Consider the following 25,472-nt stretch of genomic DNA (forward strand, 5'->3'; position numbering starts at 1 on the left):
TCCGTCTTCTCCCTTCCTCCCTTACTATCTTGCTCCCTTTCCAGCACCTGACTGAGATTTTACCACCTCTCCCACCTCCTCCTCTCCTCCTCCCCCCTCCCTCGTTTCAGACGTCAGCGCGGGGCTCTAAGTATCTGATTGATCACTCTCTGTGGTCATATTTCTCCACTCCGTGGCAGGAGATTACCGACGGCAATTTGTGTTTATGGGATTCCCGAAATTCGCTTAACAACTGGCCTCTTATTAAAAGGTCAGGCTGCGAGGTGGGAGGGAGATGTTTTCCCCTCCTGTTTTCTCTCTGTTTCTCTATGTCTCTGTCTGTCATTCCAGTCTGCAGATAGATATGGCTCATAAATGGGAGGATTGGTTCTGTCTGACCTCCAGAGTTAGGGCAGGGAAGATACCAACCACAGGGGCAGTCTGTGAGTATAGGTCCTTCTGCAGGTGAACCACCTGTGAGTGTGTCTCATCACTGGCTTATTGGAGACATTTTCTCAAGTCATAAATTCTTTAGGACTTTGACTGGAGCTAGCTGAAAAACTATAACCTCCAGAACCTGTAAATTGTACGCTGAAGCTATGCATGCTTCATGTTAATGTGCAGTAGCATCTGGAACACCTGTCTTGTGGTATAGTAATGCCACTCTGTATTAATACAGTAATCTAATCCAAGTAATTGGAGGAACTATTTCTAATGCATTCAGGTATATGAGAAAACAAATATTGTAAGTGTTTACAAATAAAACCAAAATCAGGTTAAAGATATTATTCCTGTTTTTCGCTGTGTTTAAAATGGCTGCAGGTCTGGTTTCAGGCTTCACACGTGGTGCCCCCAGGTTGGCAGGTTTGCGGTTACCTCAGCTCTTCTAATATTAATCACCCCCTTATTATCTCCTTCTGGGCTCCCTTTACACAGGCAGGGGTGAGGTGCTCTTTAACACACACACACACACACACACACACACACACACCCTGTCCAGCCCCACAAGTGTGTGTGAACCGAGGAAGATGGACAGGCCGAAGATGAAATATTTATAAAAGCACAGATAAAGAAGAGTGAGAGTTATACCCTGACATGCACAGTGAAACCCCTTGATGTGTGCGCTCAGTGTCAGTGTCGCTGATGCATAGCTGTACAGTGTTCAAATAAGCATTTCCTTGGTTTCTCCAATGTACAGTAGAGCTAAAACAGCATCTCCATGGTATGGCTGTGGGCTTGCAGCTGAGCTCCTGTGGCTTAGTGGGCCTGCAGCTAGTTTTGTCCCAGTCAGCTTGATACAAAGAGCGTTTAGCCGTTTCTGAATAATCCAGACGGCCAGAGTGATCCTGCCGGCCGGCAGATGGGGATCTGGGATTGGTTGAAACAGGAGAGCAGAGGGACACCTGAGGAGGGACACAGGAGAGACTGGCTGGTCCTTGGGTATGGTTGCCCAGCGTGTCACCTGATCCCATGCATCCCCTTCTGCTTCCCCTTCCTTCCTCTCTTCCTCTCCCAGGACCACTGTAAGGAAGAGAGAGACAGAGGATCGTGACTGGGTTAAATGCACCCATCCACCTGGCTATGTGAACAGTGTCTGGTTGCAGTTGGTCGTCTTGGGATGCTTGTTGTGCCAACTGTGTGGTGGTCTTTTACATGTGTATATGTGTTGAAGGCTTGGTGGTGTTTTTTGTTTTATTAAAATACCAAAAGGGTACTCAACATGACTCAGGTATATTGTGTATTATGGTTTGTAACTTATTCTGAGGTGCATTACTTCTCATTTTCGGAAGAAAACTATTTTTGAGGACTATTGATGACAATGCAAGGTTGTTCTCTGCTTCTTTTAAGCGTGTTTCCCACCAAACGGACCATGTGTTCTAAGCTGTCAAGCCATCACATTTACTGTATCCGCTATAGCCTGACTGCAACGACCCACTCGCCCTGAAGGCACAGCCCAGCTCAGTAACTTATCCCCATGTCCCTAACCTTTCTGTGCAGGAGGGGTATCCATCATCTTAAAGTGCGATCCATTCGAGCCCAACTTCAGCCGGTGGAAAGGCCTTAGCCAGCGTGTGTGTGGGTACAACTTATGAGCTGTCACTGCAAAGTGCAGAGCCTTGCTGGAAAATGACGACCAGCGAATGACTGACACTGACATTGCAGCTAGAATAAGTGTGTGCGTTTGTGCGTGCATGTGTGAAGGCCACATGCTCGCTTTTCTCTCTTTCACCTCTTTTACATTTCCCCCCTCTTCCCCCTCCCCTCCTATCATCCCTCCTTGCAATGCTGTGCACAAAAGTCCCACTTATCACAGAGACTGCTTAATCAGTGTCACCTCCTGAACTCCCACTGAACTGGGGCTAGGGAGGGCAGCAACACACCCACTGCTACCAGCTCTCACGGTCTCACGTCAGAATTAGACTTCCATCCATGTTTCTCAAACGTCAAATTTATAAGTTGTTCCACATGTCAAGTGTTTAAGGGTAAGTTTAGACATTAACTCAACATTCTTAAGGTTAGGCATTAATTGCAAATGGTTAAGGTTTGGGATCGTATAACAAAACTATAACAACAACTTTCTATCGCTGGATTTGAACTTGCAACCTCAAATCAGAGGCAGATGCCCATCTCCCATCCCCCATCCACAACACCAGCAAAACTGAAACCTACTTGAGGGTAACAGCTCTCACTGTTACCGCTAGTGGCTGTTTTCCACGTCTTCCCCCGACGTCCTCAGACATGGATGGATGTTGAAAAATGACTTGTATCACTGGTGATACTGGGGTTAGGAAGGGCAGCAACGTTCACACTGAACTGGGGCTAGTGAAGGTAGCAACGTTCACACTGAACTGGGGCTAGTGAAGGTAGCAACGTTCACACTGAACTGGGGCTAGTGAAGGTAGCAACGTTCACACTGAACTGGGGCTAGTGACGGCAGCAACGTTCACACTGAACTGGGGCTAGTGAGGGCAGCAACGTTCACACTGAACTGGGGCTAGTGAGGGCAGCAACGAACTTGCACACTGAACTGGGGCTTAGTGAGGGCAGCAACGTTCACACTGAACTAGGGCTTAGTGAGGGCAGCAACGCTCACACTGAACTGGGGCTAGTGAGGGCAGCAACGTTCACACTGAACTGGGGCTAGTGAGGGCAGCAACGTTCCACTGAACTGGGGCTTAGGAGGGCAGCAACGTTCACACTGAACTAGTGGGCTAGTGACGGCAGCAACGCTCCCACTGAACTGGGGCTAGTGAGGGCAGCAACACTCACACTGAACTGGGCTTAGGAGGGCAACTCCCACCACTGCTAGTGAGGGCAGCAACGTTCACACTGAACTGGGGCTAGTGAAGGCAGCAACACTCCCACTGAACTAGTGCTTAGGAGGGAAGCAACACTCCCACTGAACTAGTGCTTAGGAGGGCAACAACACTCCCACTGAACTAGTGCTTAGGAGGGCAACAACACTCCCACTGAACTAGTGCTTAGGAGGGCAACAACACTCCCACTGAACTAGTGCTTAGGAGGGCAAGCAACACTCCCACTGAACTAGTGCTTAGGAGGGCAACAACACTCCCACCACTGAACTAGTGCTTAGGGGGGCAGCAACACTCCCACTGAACTAGTGCTTAGGAGGGCAACAACACTCCCACTGAACTAGTGCTTAGGAGACCAACAACACTTCCTCTGAACTAGTGCTTAGGAGGGCAACAACACTCCCACTGAACTAGTGCTTAGGAGGGCAACAACACTCCCTCTGAACTAGTGCTTAGGAGGGCAACAACACTCCCACTGAACTAGTGCTTAGGAGGGCAACAACACTCCCACTGAACTAGTGCTTAGGAGGGCAACAACACTCCCACTGAACTAGTGCTTAGGAGGGCAACAACACTCCCTCTGAACTAGTGCTTAGGAGGGCAACAACACTCCCTCTGAACTAGTGCTCAGGAGGGCAGCAACACTCCCACTGACCTAGTGCTTAGGAGGGCAACAACACTCCCACTGAACTAGTGCTTAGGAGGGCAACAACACTCCCACTGAACTGGGGCTAGTGAGGGCAGGAACACTCTCACTGAACTGGGGCTAGTGAGGGCAGCAACATTCACACTGAACTGGGGCTAGTGAGGGCAGGAACACTCTCACTGAACTGGTGCTAGTGAGGGCAGCAACGTTCACACTGAACTGGGGCTAGAGAGGGCAGCAACGTTCACACTGAACTGGGGCTAGTGAGGGCAGCAACGTTCACACTGAACTGGGGCTAGTGAGGGCAGCAACGTTCACACTGAACTGGGGCTAGTGAGGGCAGCAACGTTCACACTGAACTGGGGCTAGTGACGGCAGCAACGTTCACACTGAACTGGGGCTAGTGAGGGCAGCAACGTTCACACTGAACTGGGGCTAGTGAGGGCAGCAACGTTCACACTGAACTGGGGCTAGTGAAGGCAGCAACACTCCCACTGAACTAGTGCTAGTGAGGGCAGCAACACTCCCACTGAACTAGTGCTTAGGAGGGCAACAACACTCCCACTGAACTAGTGCTTAGGAGGGCAACAACAACTCCCAACGTTCTGAACTAGTGCTTAGGAGGGGTAAGCAACACTCCCACTGAACTAGTGCTTAGGAGGGCAACAACACTCCCACCACTGAACTAGTGCTTAGGGGGAAGCAACACTCCCACTGAACTAGTGCTTAGGAGGGCAACAACACTCCCACTGAACTAGTGCTTAGGAGACCAACAACACTTCCTCTGAACTAGTGCTTAGGAGGGCAACAACACTCCCACTGAACTAGTGCTTAGGAGGGCAACAACACTCCCACTGAACTAGTGCTTAGGAGGGCAACAACACTCCCACTGAACTAGTGCTTAGGAGGGCAACAACACTCCCACTGAACTAGTGCTTAGGAGGGCAACAACACTCCCACTGAACTAGTGCTTAGGAGGGCAACAACACTCCCTCTGAACTAGTGCTTAGGAGGGCAACAACACTCCCTCTGAACTAGTGCTTAGGAGGGCAGCAACACTCCCACTGAACTAGTGCTTAGGGGGCAACAACACTCCCACTGAACTAGTGCTTAGGAGGGCAACAACACTCCCACTGAACTGGGGCTAGTGAGGGCAGGAACACTCCACTGAACTGGGGCTAGTGAGGGCAGCAACATTCACACTGAACTGGGGCTAGTGAGGGCAGGAACACTCACTGAACTGGGGCTAGTGAGGGCAGGAACACTCCCACTGAACTGGGGCTAGTGAGGGCAGGAACACTCCCACTGAACTGGGGCTAGTGAGGGCAGGAACACTCTCACTGAACTGGGGCTAGTGAGGGCAGGAACACGCTCACTGAACTGGGGCTAGTGAGGGCCGGAACACTCTCACTGAACTAGGCTAGTGAGGGCAGCAACACTCCCACTGAACTAGTGCTTAGGAGGGCAGCAACACTCCCACTGAACTAGTGCTTAGGAGGGCAGCAACACTCCCACTGAACTAGTGCTTAGGAGGGCAACAACACTCCCACTGAACTAGTGCTTAGGAGGGCAACAACACTCCCACTGAACTAGTGCTTAGGAGGGCAACACTCCCACAACACACTCCCACTCTGAACTAGTGCTAGTGAGGGCAACAACACTCCACTGAACTGGGGCTTAGTGAGGGCAGGAACACTCCTCTGAACTAGTGCTTAGGAGGGCAACAACACTCCACTGAACTAGTGCTTAGTGAGGGCAACAACACTCCCACTGAACTAGTGCTCAGGAGGGCAGCAACACTCCCACTGAACTAGTGCTTAGGAGGGCAACAACACTCCCACTGAACTAGTGCTTAGGAGGGCAACAACACTCCCACTGAACTGGGGCTAGTGAGGGCAGGAACACTCTCACTGAACTGGGGCTAGTGAGGGCAGCAACATTCACACTGAACTGGGGCTAGTGAGGGTAGCAGGAACACTCACTGAACTGGGGCTAGTGAGGGCAGCAACACTCACACTGAACTGGGGCTAGTGAGGGCAGGAACACTCACACTGAACTGGGGCTAGTGAGGGCAGGAACACTTCACTGAACTGGGGCTAGTGAGGGCAGCAACACGCTCACTGAACTGGGGCTAGTGAGGGCAGGAACACTCCCACTGAACTAGGACTAGTGAGGGCAGCAACACTCCCACTGAACTAGTGCTTAGGAGGGCAGCAACACTCCCACTGAACTAGTGCTTAGGAGGGCAGCAACACTCCCACTGAACTACTGCTTAGGAGGGCAACAACACTCCCACTGAACTAGTGCTTAGGAGGGCAACAACACTCCCACTGAACTAGTGCTTAGGAGGGCAACAACACCACTGAACTAGTGCTTAGGGGGAACAACACTTCCTCTGACTCCCTCTGAACTAGTGCTTAGGAGGGCAACAACACTCCCACTGAACTAGTGCTTAGGAGGGCAACAACACTCCCACTGAACTAGTGCTTAGGAGGGCAACAACACTCCCACTGAACTAGTGCTTAGGAGGGCAGCAACACTCCCACTGAACTAGTGCTTAGGAGGGCAACAACACTCCCACTGAACTAGTGCTTAGGAGGGCAACAACACTCCCACTGAACTAGTGCTTAGGAGGGCAACAACACTCCCTCTGAACTAGTGCTTAGGAGGGCAACAACACTCCCTCTGAACTAGTGCTTAGGAGGGCAACAACACTCCCACTGAACTAGTGCTTAGGAGGGCAGCAACACTCCCACTGAACTAGTGCTTAGGAGGGCAACAACACTCCCACTGAACTAGTGCTTAGGAGGGAAGCAACACTCCCACTGAACTAGTGCTTAGGAGGGCAACAACACTCCCTCTGAACTAGTGCTTAGGAGGGCAACAACACTCCCTCTGAACTAGTGCTTAGGAGGGAAGCAACACTCCCACTGAACTAGTGCTTAGGGGGGGGGGCAGCAACACTCCCACTGAACTGGGGCTAGTGAGGGCAGGAACACTCTCACTGAACTGGGGCTAGTGAGGGCAGCAACATTCACACTGAACTGGGGCTAGTGAGGGCAGGAACACTCTCACTGAACTGGGGCTAGTGAGGGCAGGAAAACTCCCACTGAACTGGGGCTAGTGAGGGCAGGAAAACTCCCACTGAACTGGGGCTAGTGAGGGCAGGAACACTCTCACTGAACTGGTGCTAGTGAGGGCAGCAACGTTCACACTGAACTGGGGCTAGAAAGGGCAGCAATGTTCACACTGAACTGGGGCTAGTGAGGTCAGCAACGTTCACATTGAACTGGCGCTAGTGAGGGCAGCAACAACATTCACTCTGAACTGGGGCTAGTGAACTAGTCAGCAACGCTCACACTGAACTGGGGCTAGAACTGAGGGCAGCAACACTCACACTGAACTGGAACTACACTGCAGGAGGGCAACAACTCCCACTGCTAGTGAGGGCAGCAACGTTCACACTGAACTGGGGCTAGTGAGGGCAGCAACGTCCCACACATTGAACTGGCGCTAGTGAGGGCAGCAACATTCACACTGAACTGGGGCTAGTGAGGGCAGCAACGTTCACATTGAACTGGCGCTAGTGAGGGCAGCAGAACATTCACTCTGAACTGGGGCTAGTGAGGGCAGCAACATTCACACTGAACTGGGGCTAGTGAGGGCAGCAACACTTCACTGAACTGGGCTAGTGAGGGCAGCAGCATTCACTGAACTGGGGCTAGTGAGGGCAGGAAAACTCTCACTGAACTGGGGCTAGAGGGCAGGCAGGAAAACTCCCACTGAACTGGGGCTAGTGAGGGCAGGAACACTCTCACTGAACTGGGGCTAGTGAGGGCAGGAACACTCTCACTGAACTGGGGCTAGTGAGGGCAGCAACATTCACACTGAACTGGGGCTAGTGAGGGCAGGAAAACTCCCACTGAACTGGGGCTAGTGAGGGCAGGAAAACTCCCACTGAACTGGGGCTAGTGAGGGCAGGAACACTCACTTGAACTGGGGCTAGTGAGGGCAGCAACGCATTCACTCTGAACTGGGGCTAGTGAGGGCAGGAACACTCCACTGAACTGGGGCTAGTGAGGGCAGCAACGTTCACATTGAACTGGGGCTAGTGAGGGCAGCAACATTCACACTGAACTGGGGCTAGTGAGGGCAGGAAAACTCCCACTGAACTGGGGATAGTGAGGGCAGGAAAACTCCCACTGAACTGGGGCTAGTGAGGGCAGGAACACTCTCACTGAACTGGGGCTAGTGAGGGCAGCAACTGGGGATTCACTCTGAACTGGGGCTAGTGAGGTTAGGAACACTCCACTGAACTGGGGCTAGTGAGGGCAGCAACGTTCACATTGAACTGGGGCTAGTGAGGGCAGCAACGTTCACATTGAACTGGGGCTAGTGAGGGCAGCAACGTTCACATTGAACTGGGGCTAGTGAGGGCAGCAACATTCACACTGAACTGGTTCTAGTGAGGGCAGCAACACTCCCACTGAACTAGGGCTAGGGCTCAAACTCCTCAACATTCATGTATCAGATAATGCGTGCGCTCCAAGGAACTATGTTGTTACCTTTCTTTTGTTTAGTTTCAGATAAATTAACAAATATACAGTTGAAGTCGGAAGTTTACATACACTTGTTGGAGTCATTAAAACTAGTTTTTCAACCACTCCACAAATTTCTTGTTAACAAACTATAGTTTTGGCAAGTCGGTTAGGACATCTACTTTGTGCATGACAAGTATTTTTTCCAACAATTGTTTACAGACAGATTATTTCACTTATAATTCACTGTATCACAATTCCAGTGGGTCAGAAGATTACATACACTAAGTTGACTGTGCCTTTAAATAGCTTGGAGAATTCTAGAAAACTATGTCATTGCTTTAGATGCTTCTGATAGGCTAATTGACACCATTTGAGTCATTTGGAGGTGTACCTGTGGATGTATTTCAAGGCCTACCTTCAAACTCAGTGCCTCTTCCCTTGACATCATTGTGCCAAAATGGCTTAAGGACAACAAAGTCAAGGTATTGGAATGTCCATCACAAAGCCCTGACCTTGTGGGCAGAAATTTGTGAGCAGAACTGAAAAATGGTGTGCAAGCAAGGAGGCCCGCAAACCTGACTCAGTTACACCAGCTCTGTCAGAAGGAATGGGCCAAATTTCACTTGAAGCTTGTGGAAGGCTACCTGAAACGTTTGACCCAAGTTAAACCATTTAAAGGCAATGCTACCAAATACCAATTGAGTGTATGTAAACTTGTCACCCAATGGGAATGTGATGAAAGAAATAAAAGCTGAAATCAATAATTCTCTGTACTTTTACTCTGAGATTTCACATTCTTAAAATAAAGTGGCCATCCTAACTGACCTAAAACAGGGAATTTTTACTAAGATGAAATGTCAGGAATTGTGAAAAACTGAGTCTAAATGTAGTTGGCTAAGGTGAATGTAAACTTCCGACTTCAACTGTAATTCCTATCTTGACTAACGTTTATCCTGCCATCACCTGTGGAAAGAGACCTCTTTAAGCTACTGATGCGTCTATCTTTGCTTCTTAGTGCCTTCTTGTTCCACCCTTTTCCTTTTCTCTATTTTCTGCCTTTTCCCTGTTATTCCCCTGTTCATGATTCCGCCCGACTCAGCCCCCTCAGAATCACCCCCCAAACCACGTGATCCCCCCACGCATGTTCCACCTCTCCCCACCTCCCCCTTCACCCCCTCCCCTTCACCCATCCCTCTTCCCATCAGCACCAGGGGCTGATGAATGCATGGCCTCCTATTGATCGCGATGGGTGATGGATGATGGGCCTGAGATGAGTGATGGGGTGCAGTGGAAGGTGCCGATAAGGGAGCTGTGAGGGGGCGGGGCCTCCCCCGCCAAGCTTAATGCCACGAGACTGGGGGCCACGACCGCTGTGGAAACCGCTCTGCCCCACCCCTTAACCCCCCACCCTCACACACATGCACACTCATCCGTTTGCGTTTCTTCCCACACATCAACCCTCATTTCTTCCTCCACTCTTTCCCTTTCAGCTCTGTGCTATCTGGATCTATTGGGGAGGGAAGGGTGCGAGGGGGAGGTGGGGAGAGGTGGAACATGGTGTGGGTGAGGGGGGATGAAGAGTAGGGGGGGAGTAGTGGAGTGGTGGGCTCACGAAAAGATGATGGATGATGGGGCAGGGGGGAAGACTGCTTCTCTGCTCCAAATTGATATCCAAGCAAATGTTTTTGTCTGCTGTGAAAAATGGTGCCGCAACTCTCATCTCTACTACCCCCTCCTCCTCCCTCTCTTCTCTCCTCTTACTCCTCTCTCTTCCCCCTCTCCTCACCTCCCTGCTCCCCCTTCCCTCTTTAGCCTTCCCTGACTGCAGTGAATCAAATGCAGCAATCCATTCCCGGCCTCTTGCGTTCCGATAGTGCCAGATCATTGCTCTGGCTTCCCGACTTTCTGCAGCCATTCCTCACCTGCTTTTATTTCCTTGTCGTCATGGAAACCTACCCGGATTATTGCCCAGCGCTCTTCTTTCCTCATCCTCTCCCCATGTAGCTGTCTTGATGTATCATTTACAGACAAATACCTTGCAAAGCATGCTATCAATTGTGGGCAGAGAGGTGGCTATTGAGGGCCAGACCAGAGTAATGCTAAAAGGCCACTTGGGGATAGAGTTGTTAATTTGCAATGTTTTCTATTTCCCTACCAATAGTGGCAGATAAACGGAAAGTTTGGTTAAACTTTTCAAAGCTTTATAAAAGTACATATTTAGAATACAGCCTTTTATTGTGGTTTGAAGGTTGCTTCATTAAAATCATGTAGTTCGTCAGTTGTTTGACTGTAGGTAGGTTTTGGGCTAGATTGGCATGGAGAGGGCTGATGCTTCCACCTCTTGACATCAGGGATCAGGGAAGAGAGGGGGAGGGAGAGAGAAAGCAAAAGAGGATAAAAATACAGTGAGCTCCAAAAGTATTGGGATATTGACAAATTCTTTGTTGTTTTGGCTCTTTACTCTAGCACTTTGGATTTGAAATGATAAAACTGAATGGTACATAATGTATTCTGTCCTTTTGGAGACACTTTTATTTTAAGTAAGAATATGTTTCTAAACACTTCTACATTAATATGGATGTTACCATGATTACGGATAGTCCTGAATGAATCGTCCAATTCGCATACCGCCCCAACAGATCCACAGATGACGCAATCTCAATCGCACTGCACACTGCCCTTCAACCTGGACCATTGAGAGCTTCCTGACCGGTTGCATCACCGCCTGGTATGGCAACTGCTTGGCATCTGACTATAAGGTGCTACAGAGGGTAGTGCGTACAGCGTAGCACATCACTGGGGCCAAGCTTCCTGCCATCCAGGACCTATATAATAGGCGGTGTCAGAGGAAAGCCCACAAAATTGTCAGAGACTCCAGTCACCCAAGTTACTCAAGACTCCAGTCACTCCAGTCACCCAAGTCTTGGACCAAAAGGCTCCTTAACTGCTTCTACCCCAAAGTCACAAGACTGCTGAACAATTCATCAAATGGCCACTGGACTATTTACATTGACCACCCTCACCCTCCATTTGTTTTGTACACTGTTGCTACCTGCTGTTTATTATCTATGCATCGTCACGTCACCCCTACCTACATGTACAAATTACCTCAACTAACCTGTACCCCACACTGACTCGGTACCGGTACCCCCTGAATAAAGCCTCATTATTATTATTTTATTGTGTAACTTTTTATTATTTTTTACTTTAGTTTATTTGGTAAATATTTTCTTCACTCTTCTTTAACTGCACTGTTGGTTAAGGGCTTGTAAGTAAGAATTTCACAGTATACACTTGTTGTATTCGGCTCATGTGACAAATAAAGTTTGATTCGAATAATGATGAGAGAGAAAGTATTACAATAACAGGGGAGGTTAGCATTTGTTTGGGGGTGTTATTTATGCCTCTGCAACTTTCTGACTCATCATTATATATATTATTTACAATACACAATACATTATTTACCATTAATTTCTATTGGGCACAAAATAATCTGAAACACAACAAAAACAAACAGCAAATGCATCCAACAAATTTGTAGAGTCACAAGCTTGATGTATTCATTGCATGCTATGAATATGAGACCAAATACTAAACTTTTGACTACTTTAATATTCATATAAGTGAATTTGTCCCTATAATTTTGGTCCCCTAAAATGGGGGGACTTTATTCAATAAGTGCTGTAATTTCTAAACGGTTCACCCGATATGGATGAAAATACCCTCAAATTAAAGGTTACAGTCTGCACTTTAACCTCATAGTCATTGTATAATTTAAAATCAAAACATTTGTCACTGTCCCAACACTTTTGGAGCTCACTGTAGAGCGAGAGAGAGGGATGAGCTCAGTGCAGGGCTTCAGGAGGGAACCATCTGCAGGAGAGATTCAGGGTTAGATTAGGAGAGAGGCTCCAGCGCCAGGATTACGGGTGCGAGACAGCAACAACACGATTAGGAGACAATCCAGCTGCCTGGAACAAGCTCTGCCACCCATCCACACGGGAACACGCACACACGCATGCAAACACACACTCTCACACACACTCTCTCACACACACACACACACAGACGGACATCAATGGATTTGGCCAGCGGTGTGTGTGTCTGTGGCATCAGCAGCAGTGTGGCCATGGTCCGGGGGTCACATCTGGGTGATAAATATTTATTAATAAGCAGAGACGTCATAAAACAACCTCATAATGCCTCACCTTCATTATTATAAAACTGAGATGACGTGCTAATTGTTATTTATATCTTAGACTTGGTCCTTATAATTGGATTATCGAACGTTCATTGTTCTACATTATATATTAGTGTAAAGACTATCAGAGAGGGTCAAATGAATGAACGTAGTAAAATCCACATTTATAATAATATTAAACAACTTGCAAATACAAATTGGTCGCCTTGTGAAATATGTCAAGTGTAAACAGTATAGTTTTATGCATCTTAATGCATGATCAGATATGGAGGCAGGGTACCAGTTGTGCCAGGGCACCAGATGTACTGTAACCATAATCCCAGTTCACCCACTGGGCAGCCCACTGAAGTAAGGGACCATACAGGAACAGGATGCCACCATGCTACTCCCATAAAACAAATCTTCCTGACATCTGGGCCTCAGCCTTTCTCCTGACTTCAGACAGATGTTAGCCTCTGATGCTGCATCCTTTTTAAGCTCAGCCTCTTAGGGTGCATAAAGACTTTACTGTTCTTTACCAAGGTTTACCATGAGGTTTACCATGAGGTTTACCATGATGTTTACCATGCTTTAAACTCCAGCAACCTATAGGGTCAAGGTCAAAAGGGTACAGAAGGGATCTAAAATAAACGGTGACATTTGGTGTCAGCGGTTGATCCCTTTTTACTGCTTCCAGAAGGTTCCTTAAAGACATGGGTGGATGCAAAGTACAGTAGGTGGATGTGTTCTAGGTCTTTGTGTTTTCTCTGCTGTAGTTTAGTGTTTATATGCTGTGTGTATTATGTACAGGTATTATAGAGAATTAGGGCAGATGTAGCAAAGGTCGGATAGTCGTAGCTAGCTTAGCTTGGTGCAGTGACGTCACCGTCCCTAAGTAACGGTTGCCCCGAAGTGAATAGTTTTTGCAGTTTAAACTTTAGGGGTACTGTTGATTGACTTTGGAATATGCAGTGCTTGTATTGAATATAAGAAGGTTTGGTACATACATAGTACACAAAGTTGATTGTTTTAACCTATCACATATAAAATACCATAATGAAAACAGAATGACCTTCCCCAAAATGAAATATTTTAACATTGGTTAAAAAAAAAGAATTAGATTCGTATCCCTCCCTTCAGCAACTATTTCAGCCCCAAGCCAGATTTACAGTTGGGGGTCAAATCCCTTGTTATACCCAGTCTCAGTGGATTTATAGAGTTTTGTCCAGTCTGTTAGGTTGGCCACCACAGTAAAAATTAAAGGGATGATTTGTTGAGCTGAATTTAGGGGTCAATTATCACCATAAATCTTGCTTATGTAATTAACAATGAATGCAACCATCCAGGACACACACACACACACATTCAGATGCAGTTTTGCTATGGTGCTCATTGCTATGAATTGCGCAATGTGGGTGGAACTATCAATATATTTGTTTTGTGTGTTAAATAGTTAATTAAAGGGATACTTCAAGATACTTTGGGATTTTGGCAAACTCCTTCCCCAGAGTCCGATGAACTCATGCATTCCATTTTTATGTCTCTGCATTCAGGATGAAGAAAGTTAGAGGTAGTTTCGGGAGCCAATGATAACTAGCGTTAGTGTAATGACTGGAAGTCTATGGTATATATTAGCATGCTAACAGTTAACATAGACTTCCAGTCTTTGTGCTAACGCTAGTTAGCAATTGAGCTACTGCTACTATAGTTAACAACTTCCTTCAAACTGCACACAGAGATATACAGCAGTGGAGACTCCTCAGAGGAGGAAGTGGAGGACCATCCTTCTCAGAGAATTTCATAAAAATATATTTTTTTATACGTTTCAAAAGTTATCCTTTTTTAGATAAAACTGTACTGAATATATTCACATTTCCAAATAATTTATTAAAACACACTGTTTTGCAATGATGGTCTTCAGTAGCCTCAACAGCACTCTGTAGGGTAGCACAAAGGTGTATCTGGAGGACAGCAAGCTTCCGTCCTCCTCTGCGCACATTGACTTCAATATAAAACCCAAGAGACTCATGGTTCTCGCCCCATTCCATAGACTTACACAGTAATTATGACAACTTCCGGAGGACGTCCTCCAACGTATCAGGGCTCTTGCAACATGAACTGACATGTTGCCCACCCAATCAAAGGATCAGATAATGGATCTAGTACTGAAAGCATAAGCTACAGATAGCTAGCACTGCAGTGCAAAAAATGTGGTGAGTAGTTGACTCACAGAAAGACAATAGTTAAACCGTTTTGAACAAATTAATTTCTTCCAAAAACGAAGGAAATGCAAGAGAGAGAGAGATTGTCATTTGTTTCAGTTACTTAGCTTGCAAATGCAGCCAGCTAGTTTAGCCTACACAAAAAGAGGGATGTTATGTTAGCTTGCTGGCTATGACTATCCAACACAACACTGGAGCTCTTCCAAGTCAAGGTAAGCATTTGGATTGACTAAATTATTGCCACCGGGGCCTGCCGGTAAGTGCTAAATTGCTTACACTGTACACTGCACCATTACTGCATGATTGTTGCGGGTTTACTAATGCAGTAGTTCTATTAGCTATGATGTTACTTTAGCTAATATGGCAACAACGATGTAGGCTGTGTGTAGCGGTTATGATATGGTTTGGTTTGGAAAGGTTTAGCCGCCTGGTCACATACAGCTGATGTGTTACGCATTGAAATACACAAGTGAAGGGAAAAGCCGAGAGGAGGAGAGCGCATAGATTCGAGAAGGAATACAACGTGGCTGTTTTTGCAGTACATGTGATCAGGGATGTATTCCTTCCTCCAATTCTGTTAAAAATGTTTCTTAAACGGAAGAAAATGAAACGAAACAGTGATAAACAAACCTGAATTTGTCCAATAGAAACTCTCGTTTGCAAGTGTTGGACTAATGATTACACACTAGATCAGCTAGATAGAGGCAAGAGTGCGCAAAGCAGTATTGGAAGTGTCACTGCCTCTCCATCTGTCACTGTATGTCACCTCAAATCTTTCTCTCGACTTGTGCACACACGTTATAAACTTGAATTCATTGGCTAGGTTGTAGAAACTTCATGATGTGTATGAAGAAAATCTGAGTATCATGTAGTAGCTTTAACCTATCGCTGTTACATTGAACTGGGTGAATGGAATATGAATGACAGTCATCCAATATGCTGTGATAAAGGCCAAGCTCATAAAAAAATGAAAACACATCCTCCCTCATCTTAAACGGCACTGATCGCCACTGATATACAGTAAAAATGGTATCCACAAGTTCATCTGCCTCTGGGGAAGTAAATAAAGTGCTGAATTTCCACGTTATGAGGTTGGAATAATACTGTGAAATTGTGAAAATGATGATAATGCCCTTTCCAACAAGCTCTCACAGTCTCATGTCAGAATTAGATGTTCATCCATGTTTTTAAAACGTCAAATTTTAAATTTGTTCCAAATGTCAAATTTCTAAGTGTTTACAGTTAAGTTTAGGCATTAACCCTGAATGGTTAAGGTAAGGGTCAAGATTTGGGATAGGCTTAAAACTAAAATATCAAAAAACAACTTTCTATCGCTGGATTTGAACATACAACCTGACTCTTTGCCCTTTTGGAACCAGAGGCAGATGCTTACACTCATCCATCATCCCCACCACAATTCTTCAGTAATATCTAAGCCTACTTGAAATTTCTGCCTGTTTTGGTGGAATGGAGTTCAAATCAAATCGAATTTTATTGGTCACATACACATATCTAGTAAATGTTGTTGCGGGTGTCGTGAAATGCTTGTGTTCCTAACGCCAACAGAGCAGTGGTATCTAACAATTCACAACAATACACAAATCTAAAAGTAAAAGAATGGAATGAAGAAATATATAAAAATTAGGACGAACAATGTCGGAGTGGCATTGACTAAATACAGTATATACATATGAGATGAGTAAAGCAGTATGTAAACATTATTAAAGTGACTAGTGCTCCATTGTTAAAGTGGCCAGAGTTTTGGCCAAATTGGTTAATTGGTGAATAGAGTACCAAATCTCTCTGCCAATAACATCTAGTTTTCCGTTTCCCCCTCCACATTCAGACCACTCCCAGACAGTCTCATCAAAATTCTTGCTTGTGAAATTGCTGTTAACTATGAAGCTATTTTGTTTCTTTTTGAACAGTTTAATTGAAAACGATCTTAATGGTTTCCAATAAATTATTTGATATTGAGATGTTTTTTTTAAGGCTGCATGCGACCTTTAAAGCCAGACTCAGTAAGTCCCAAATAAAATAATATAATATATCTCAAAATGGATATATGAAAGCTTCATTTGCCATTTGGGTCACTTCAAATTGATACAAAATACGTTTTTACGAGTCATAAGTACAGCAGCTTTATTTACAAATTGCAGGTCCGATTTTTTTTAGATAATTCTGACGCATTTTTGTCACGTTCTATCTGTTGCTCTGATGCATCCACTACTAAAGCAACACATCAACAATACAAATAGGCCTCTCCATATCCCTCTCATTATAAACAAGACTCATTATAAATGATAGTTGAGCGGTACAGAATAAAAGTGTCATTTAGCTGACAAATTTAGCTAACGGTTTATATATGGGCTCCTGGCTGTCAGTCCGTCTGTCTACACCTTTTTAGGATGTAGTCTGCCATAAAACCCACAGAAGAAGAAGTCCGATGAAGCATAGCAGAGGTTTTTTTGAAAACACCGACCGGCGGGTCTGTAACAAAGTTGCTCTGATGTTGCTAGTTTGATTTACTGAATACAACTGGAAACTGGAATTGTGAGCGATTTACATTCAATAAGACAGGGATTCCTCACTCACGACTAGTGCCAGGGTCATGCTGCTGTGGACACTGCCAATAATAATCACGAAAGCCTGAGCTAGCTGGTAAGTGAAACTACAGTACAGTAGTTACACAGCAAATTAGCGAGATAATTTAGCTGGCTAGCAAACAGCTGTCGATATATTAAAGCATTGCTAAATGTGCAAATTGGTGGTGTAGCCTATAATAGTAAAACCAAACGTTTGTGCACTTACTTGCACACTTTGCTGGAGTTGTTAGCTGGCTAATTGTTTTCCTCTTGGGTGTTTTGTTTACTATTGCAACCTTTTGATGGCTTATTTATTTTATAATTCAACATAGGCTACCTAGTTGCTAAGGGTCGACTTTTCCACACAAGTTTTTGCACTGCAAGACTGAGATTGAGCAGATAACTGCACTACTGCATTATATTGTTGTCTAGCTATGTACATTTGAATTTCACTTGACTGCTATTACGTTCGTGGCTGACTTGTTATTTTATAATACAGCAGCCTTATGCTTGTTGTAACTCGAAGAGGCCCGGTTGATATGGATCAAAGGGTGGCTGGCCCAGCAGCTGCTTAAAAGATCTCTCAGGTAGCCTAGACTCTAGAGCATGTTATGACGTCTTGCCTGAGTTAGTTTTATTGACCCGACAAAACAAAATATAAAATGTATGAGGAAACTGACTTACCAATTCTGGCTTTAAGTGTTCCATACACACAGTAGACAAACACAATTTGTGTCAATTTTAGATACCTCACATCACATCAAAACATTTAGTCACTGAATACAAAGAGTACCTATTTTCAGCACTGGACAGCTCCTGTTGAAGTACAGCCTGATACAAAAACAGCATGCCTGGTGATGTCATATTATAATGTGGAGTGGGTCATGTTATGAGAGTGAGATAATGGAGGCTACTGTAGATGAAATGGAAATGGATAGGTGTTATGCAATAAGAAAGGAGACACCATCAACCAGTGGTAAAATAATAGCTGGAAGGGGTACTGCTTATCGTTACTCAAATCCTCCCTGACACACACTCCCGCACACAGTCTCTCTCTCTCTCTCTCTCTCTCTCTCTCTCTCTCTCTCTCTCTCACACACTCACACACACACACACACACACGCAGACACACACACCACACACAAATGTAGTGATCCACTCAATTCCCCTATTGTACATCTGAAATCTACCACCAGCCTGGCAGACATTGCCTGCAGGGCAGATCTCTCTTCACAATGGCCAATCTCTGCCTGTAGCTAAAGTAAACCAGTTGATCTATCCATCCCCAGGGTCATCTAGGGTAGTCCCAGCCTCAGACACAATCTCCAAATCATCCGCTGCTGAAATCTATGCTGCTGTAAAGTAAGGGATTACACTGGTACTGGTTATAGGAGATCCCTCAGTACTTACTCCCTGCTCTTATATTCAGAGATGGAACAGAAATCTTTGGGAGGAGAAGATTCTTCAAAACACATGTTCATAGATGGGATTATGTGGCTCTGTCATGTGTAGTTCTTTAAGTTTTCATCTTACACTGATCTGTGTATTACTTTTCTGGACGTCATATCTTATCCTGGGCATATCTTCTTTATAGACATAGGTACAATATAAATATGCCATTTAGCAGACGCTTTTATCAAAATTGACTTACAGTCATTCGTGTATACATTTTACATATGGTGGTCCCAGGAATTGAACCCACTATCCTTCTGTTGCAAGCACCATGCTCTACAAACTGAGCCAAATAGGACTACATGAGTACTCAAAAGTCAACTTCAGACTTGTCACTCACAGGAACCTATTGTGCCAACCCTTCTACAGATAATACAGATGATACAGTTTGATTGGCGAATTAAATGACAACTCCTCCTTCAAGTCCGCCTCATCGATTCCCTCCCACCGCCTCCCTGACCCCCTTTTTAAAGGTGAGGTAGAAGCTCACTCTGATAAATGGCCTAGGATTGATTTGTATTTAATTAACAATTTGCCCGAGACGTTTGAAAACTCTCCCTCTCTCTCTGTGTTATTGGCCTGGTCTCTGAGGGTTGGCGAGGCACGGACAGGGAGGAGAGGGGATGCATGGGTAATTTATGGTGTGATCGATAAGTCCTGGTCTAACATCCAAGGGCTGGGATAAGAGGGCCGGGAGGACTGTCAGGGTCTACACACTGAAGGGAGTGTGAATGGAGAGATGAGAGAGGGAGAGGAAAAGGGATGGAGGGCATGTATATTTGGGATGAAGAAAGTGCACATTAAAATGGAACAGGAAGAGGGACAAAGGAAGGTTCACTAGGGGAAAGAGGAGAGATGGGAGAAAGAACGAATTGTGTGAATGGAGGATAGGGAGAGTTTGAGGAAGGTAAAGGGGGATGGAGAAAGTGAGGAATGAAGAAAAGAGCCATTCTGATGATGTGAGAGGCAGGGGGAGGGATGAGTGGGAGACAGAGAAAGAGGGAATTTACATCAGAGGAAGCGGGAGAGACCAGATGAAAATGATGATAAATGATAAATGATGAATGGGACTGGGAGAAAAAGAGAGTTGAGAGAATAATACTGTTGTAATCTAGGAAACCGTATGCTTACCAAATATCATGCTTATCAGCATACACAGCACAAGAGAGCCTCACTCACACTGCCATTGAAGACAAGTCAGGTGACTGCAAAGCATGTAGACCTGGCTATCTGATAACACTCTAAAATCAATGACTACTTGTGTATCCAGTCTAGCAAGTTAATCTCTGAGAGACTGAGAACCATTTGTGTTCAATCCAAATACAAAGATGTCAACCAGCTAGCGTAGTTGAAGCATGCATACATATTTATCTACTATATGATTTACCTGCCATCATCCCTCCTGTTATACAGTGTTATTCTGTGACGTCCCCAATAGGGGGCAATAGTGGGTTTGGGTACTAGTATCCCCATCCCCATTACTGCACTCCTCCAGAGAGCATCCTCTGTGCAAAGATGGATGGCACAACCGTCTCTCTCCAAATGGACAAACTAAACACCTTTAGGGGCCAACCTGTACAAACCTATATATCGCCTGCTGCGCCCTTTAAAATGAACGTCTCATTATGGTAAAATCTCCTTAAGAGAGAAGAGACGCCTGTAAAATTAATGCACTTCAAGACACAGACACACAGTGACATATCCTCCATCGAAGAGGCCCATAACAGGTTTACGCACACGCCGAGTAATAAGGCGAACCGTTTATGCGGCAGAACTTGGGCCAAGGTGAGAACAAAAACATTAGTCATAGGCAGCACTCACCCCGTAGATCGCCGGTCGCTGGTTCCTGACCCATTTTGCGGATGCGGCCTTCAGATGGGGCCCTGAGCAGGCACGGTTTGGGACGACACCGCACCTTTTACTACCAGCTCATAAAAGTGTTTTATATCATACCTTGTAATGTAGCACATTAAGGTTGCTGTTGTTCTTGCAAGGTCATTTTTCCTCCCTTCCTCCCTCCCTCGAACAAACCCCCCTCTCGTCTTGCTGGATGGGACATACTTAGAATGCTGTAACACTGTGATGTTATTACTTATAAAGAGATGAGCATGGAGAAAATATACACACGTATGAATAACTATGAGGACTATCTATAGTATCAGACGCAGATGTCCTGTGTTGAACAACCACATAGTAGCCATTGGTTAGTGGATATGTGTGTGTGTGCTTATGTCTTTGGTTTTACTTCTAGCTAACCTCCACCATTCGAGTTTAGCTAAGGATTAGCACTCTATCCACAGTAGACCTAGTTCTCCTACCTTTTTTTATTCATAGCTTTTCATAATTCATATTTCTGCTTTTCTCGTCTTCATACTTTTTTAAAATTATTCCTCTCTTCAATATTAAGTCCCAGGGTTTTTCTCCTAATCCCGTCAGTCAATCCAGCCCCCCACCCCTCCGTTCTGCCGAGCAGTAATAAAAGAAATACATAATCCAGTGTTGAAAAATATGAGATTTGCTTGTTGGAATGCAGCGGCGCAGATTGGATTACGGGTGGCCTTGGCCTGGTCTGGTTTGTCTGGTGAGGCGGTGGGCAGGGGATTTACCGTTATTTATGACTGCCCGGATCTGAGATGATGGGACTGGAAAACCTGACGTTTTTTTCTCTCCCTTTTTTCCCTCCTTTTTATTTTTACTGCGCCACACTCATTTCTTTAATACCTTCTAAAATGTAAATCCGTAGCAGACACATACATCCCGGACAATGCGCCCGATATGAATTTTATGTAAAACGTACCCATAACTCTAGCCCATGATGGAACATATGACTCCTTGAAATTTCATTAAGTAAAAGGGTTGCGTGTTTGTGGGAGAGAGTGGGAGGGGGGTGGGGGTTGTTGGGAAGACAGAGGGAGGTCTTATTAGCAAAGGTTTGTGTATGCATGCGTGTTTGTGGGGGGGATGTCTGTATGCGACTGTGCATGTGCGTGTGTGTCTGTGTGTCAAGAATGAAGTAAGGAGGGGGATAGCATCAAGATCAGTGAAATACAAAGAGGACCATCATATTAACTAAAGGGGAGAGCCTTTTACCAACATTAGAATAATCCAAGCAAGGGTAGTAGCCTAGCATAGGGGGCTCGGCTTAGATTTAACATGCACTAATGCAGGTGACCAATCTGAATACAGGACTGAATAAATAAGGACAATCTCCATAATTATAATATTTTAAGAAAAGCAGAAAGGGGACTGAGTGACCTTGGTCTGATCCTCAATCAACCTTAATAATAAAACACACAGAGAGTGGATGGGTGGAAGGTATACTCCTGTGTGTTAGGCTGTGGGCTGTACTGTACCAGCTGTATCTAATGTTAAATTGTGACAATCCATGCATCTACTGTATCTGTTCTTCTATGCTGAAAATGTCCATGTCTGCAAACGTTTGTTGTTCATGTTCAGTGTCTTATTGATACCCACTACCCAGTCATGTGAATTCCCCATGTAAGGTTGAAAGCCATATGTTCCTCCATGAAGGTGTGTGTGCATATGTGTGTGTATAGCACTGTGCGTGTGTGTGTATCAATGTGAGAGAGTGTATACTGTGTGTTTTATACAGTATGTGTGTTGCCGTGAGCATGTGAACATGTGTGTATGTCTCTGTGTGTGTCTGACACCATGTTGGGGTGGTTGCCTCTCATTCTATTAGTAGACAAGTGGGACTGTGCCTCTCTGTCTCCCCCTCTCCCTCCAAGGCCCTGCATGCATTTGACTTAAAGCTGCTGTTTGATGATGTCCACTGAGCCGTCCATTGGGCCATCTGCCCATTGAACTTGGAAGTGGCCCAGAAGAATTAGTCTTTGAAAGGCTGCTTGGATTGGAAGATCAAATAGCCTCTTCAGTCCAGTGACAGACAGGTCCACTGTCACCACACAGAGTAGAACAAACACATATAAGTCCTGAAATAGTTTAGTTTGGTGTCCTGGCCAATACTATTTATATGTAGATTTCTGAACTGAGCATGAAACTTTTTTAATTACCTTTTGAAATTATCCCAATCCACTTTTGGAATTCACATTTTTGCTACATGTTATATGAATATTAGTGAGAGGTGTAAAAATGTCAAGATCATAAGACAATATGCAGCACGTGGGATTCAAGGATTTGTCTTGAATAAATACTGTAAATGTTGGAATGTGCACAGGATAATGGGCATAATTGAATGCAGAATATGAAGTAAAGATATGGGCACACACACACACACACACACACACCTATTCTATTAATAAGGAGGCTGCCAATCCATAATGTGGAAATCATGCTCCAGTGGGCGAGGAGGGAGTGTGTATGTGTGATGGTGGTGGGGGGGAGGCAAGGAGCCCAGACACTCCAGTCTATTGGATTGAGATTCATTCGCTATTTAAGGGTCAGAGATCGGGCCATGGGTGCTGTGGAGCCTCTCTGATCAATACCAACGCCACACACCCTGCCTGATCTGGGCATTTCGTCACCGTAAATCCACTGCTTGCTTTTTCTCCTCCTCCTCCGCCTGCTCTTTTTTCTCTCTAAACTCAGTCATTTATAAGAAGAGATGGAGGCAACCGGGACCATTTTATAAGATCTCAATACATTTTTAAAAATCAAATCAAATCAAATTGTATTAGTCACGTGCGCCGAATACAACAGGTGTAGACTTTAGAGTGAAATACTTACTTACGAGCCCCTAACCAACAATGCAGTTTTAAAAAATACGGATAAGAATAGGAAATAAAAGTAACAAGTAATTAAAGAGCAGCAGTAAAATAACAAAAGCGAGACTATATACAGGGGGGGTACCAGTACAGGATCAATGTGCGAGGGCACCGGTTAGTTGAGGTAATATGTACATGTGGGTAGAGTTATTAAAGTGACTATGCATAGATGATAACAACAGAGAGTAGCAGCAGTGTAAAATAGGGGAAGGGGGATGCAATGCAAATAGTCTGGGTAGCCATTTGATTAGGTTTTCATGAGTCTTATGGCTTGGGGGTAGAAGCTGTTTAGAAGCTGCAGGGGCAGTATTGAGTAGCTTAGATGAAAGGTGCCCAGAGGTGCCCAGAGTAAACGGCCTGCTCCTCAGGCCCAGTTGCTAATATATGCATATTATTATTATTGGATAGAAAACACTGAAGTTTCTAAAACTTTTTGAATGATGTATGTGAGTATAACAGAACTCATATGGCAGGCAAAAACCTGAGAAGAAATCCAAACAGGAAGTGGGAAATCTGAGGTTGGTCGATTTTCAACCCAGCCCCTATTGAATACACAGTGGGAAATTGTTTATGCTGCACTTCCTAAGGCTTACACTAGATGTCAACCGTCTTTAGAAACTTGTTTCAGGCTTCTACTCTGAAGTGGGACCGGATGAGAGAGGAATGAGTCAGGTGTCTGGCAGAGTGCCACAGGCTCTGAGGCGCGGTCATGAGAGAGTTAGCTCTCGTTCCATTGCTGTTCTACAGACATAGGAATTCTCCGGTTGGAACATTATTGACGTTTTATGTTAAAAACATCCTAAAGATTGATTCCATACATCGTTTGACATGTTTCTACGGACAGGAACGGAACTTTTTGACATTTCGTCTGCAACTAGGGAACGTGCTTCATGACTTTGGATTTGTTTACCAAACGCCTAACAAAAGTAGCTATTTGGACATAAATGATGGACATTATCGAACTAAATCAAACATTTAATGTGAACTGGGATTCCTGGGAGTGCATTCTGATGAAGATCATCAAAGGTAAGTGAATATTTATAATGCTATTTCTGACTTCTGTTGACTACCCAATATGGCAGATATCTTTTTGGCTGCTTTGTTGTCTGAAAGCTATACTCAGATTATTGCATGGTTTGCTTTTTCCGTAATTAAAAAAATAAATCTGACACAGCGGTTGCATTCAGGAGAAGTGTATCTATATTTCCATGTCTAACAATTGTATTATCATCGACATTTATAATGAGTATTTCTGTAAATTGTTGTGGCTCTCTGCAATATCACTGAATGTTGTTGGAACTAGTGAACGTAACGCGCCAATGTATACTGAGATTTTTTTAATATAAATATGCACTTTATCGAACAAAACATATATGTATTGTGTAACATGAAGCCCTATGAGTGTCATCTGATGAAGATCATCAAAGGTTAGTGATTCATTTTATCTCTATTTGTGTTTTTTGTGACTCCTCTCTTTGGCTGGAAAAATGGCTGAATTTTTCTGTGACTTGGTGGTGACCTAACATAATCGTTTGTGGTGCTTTCGCTGTAAAGCCTATTTGAAATCGGACATGTTGGTGGGATTAACAACAAGATTACCTTTAAAATTGTTTGACATGTATGTTTGAGGAATTGTAATTATGAGATTTCTGTTGTTTGAATTTGGCGCTCTGCACTTTCACTGGCTGTTGTCATATCAATCCCGTTAATTAACGGGATTGTAGCCGTAAGAAGTTTTAACATGCTGATAGAAATTTTGGAAAACGGATTTAAGTTTCCCTACATTAAAGTCCCCGGCTACTAGGAGC

This window comes from Oncorhynchus tshawytscha, linkage group LG20 (genome assembly GCF_018296145.1).
Source record: "Oncorhynchus tshawytscha isolate Ot180627B linkage group LG20, Otsh_v2.0, whole genome shotgun sequence".
NCBI classification, from domain to species: domain Eukaryota; kingdom Metazoa; phylum Chordata; class Actinopteri; order Salmoniformes; family Salmonidae; genus Oncorhynchus; species Oncorhynchus tshawytscha.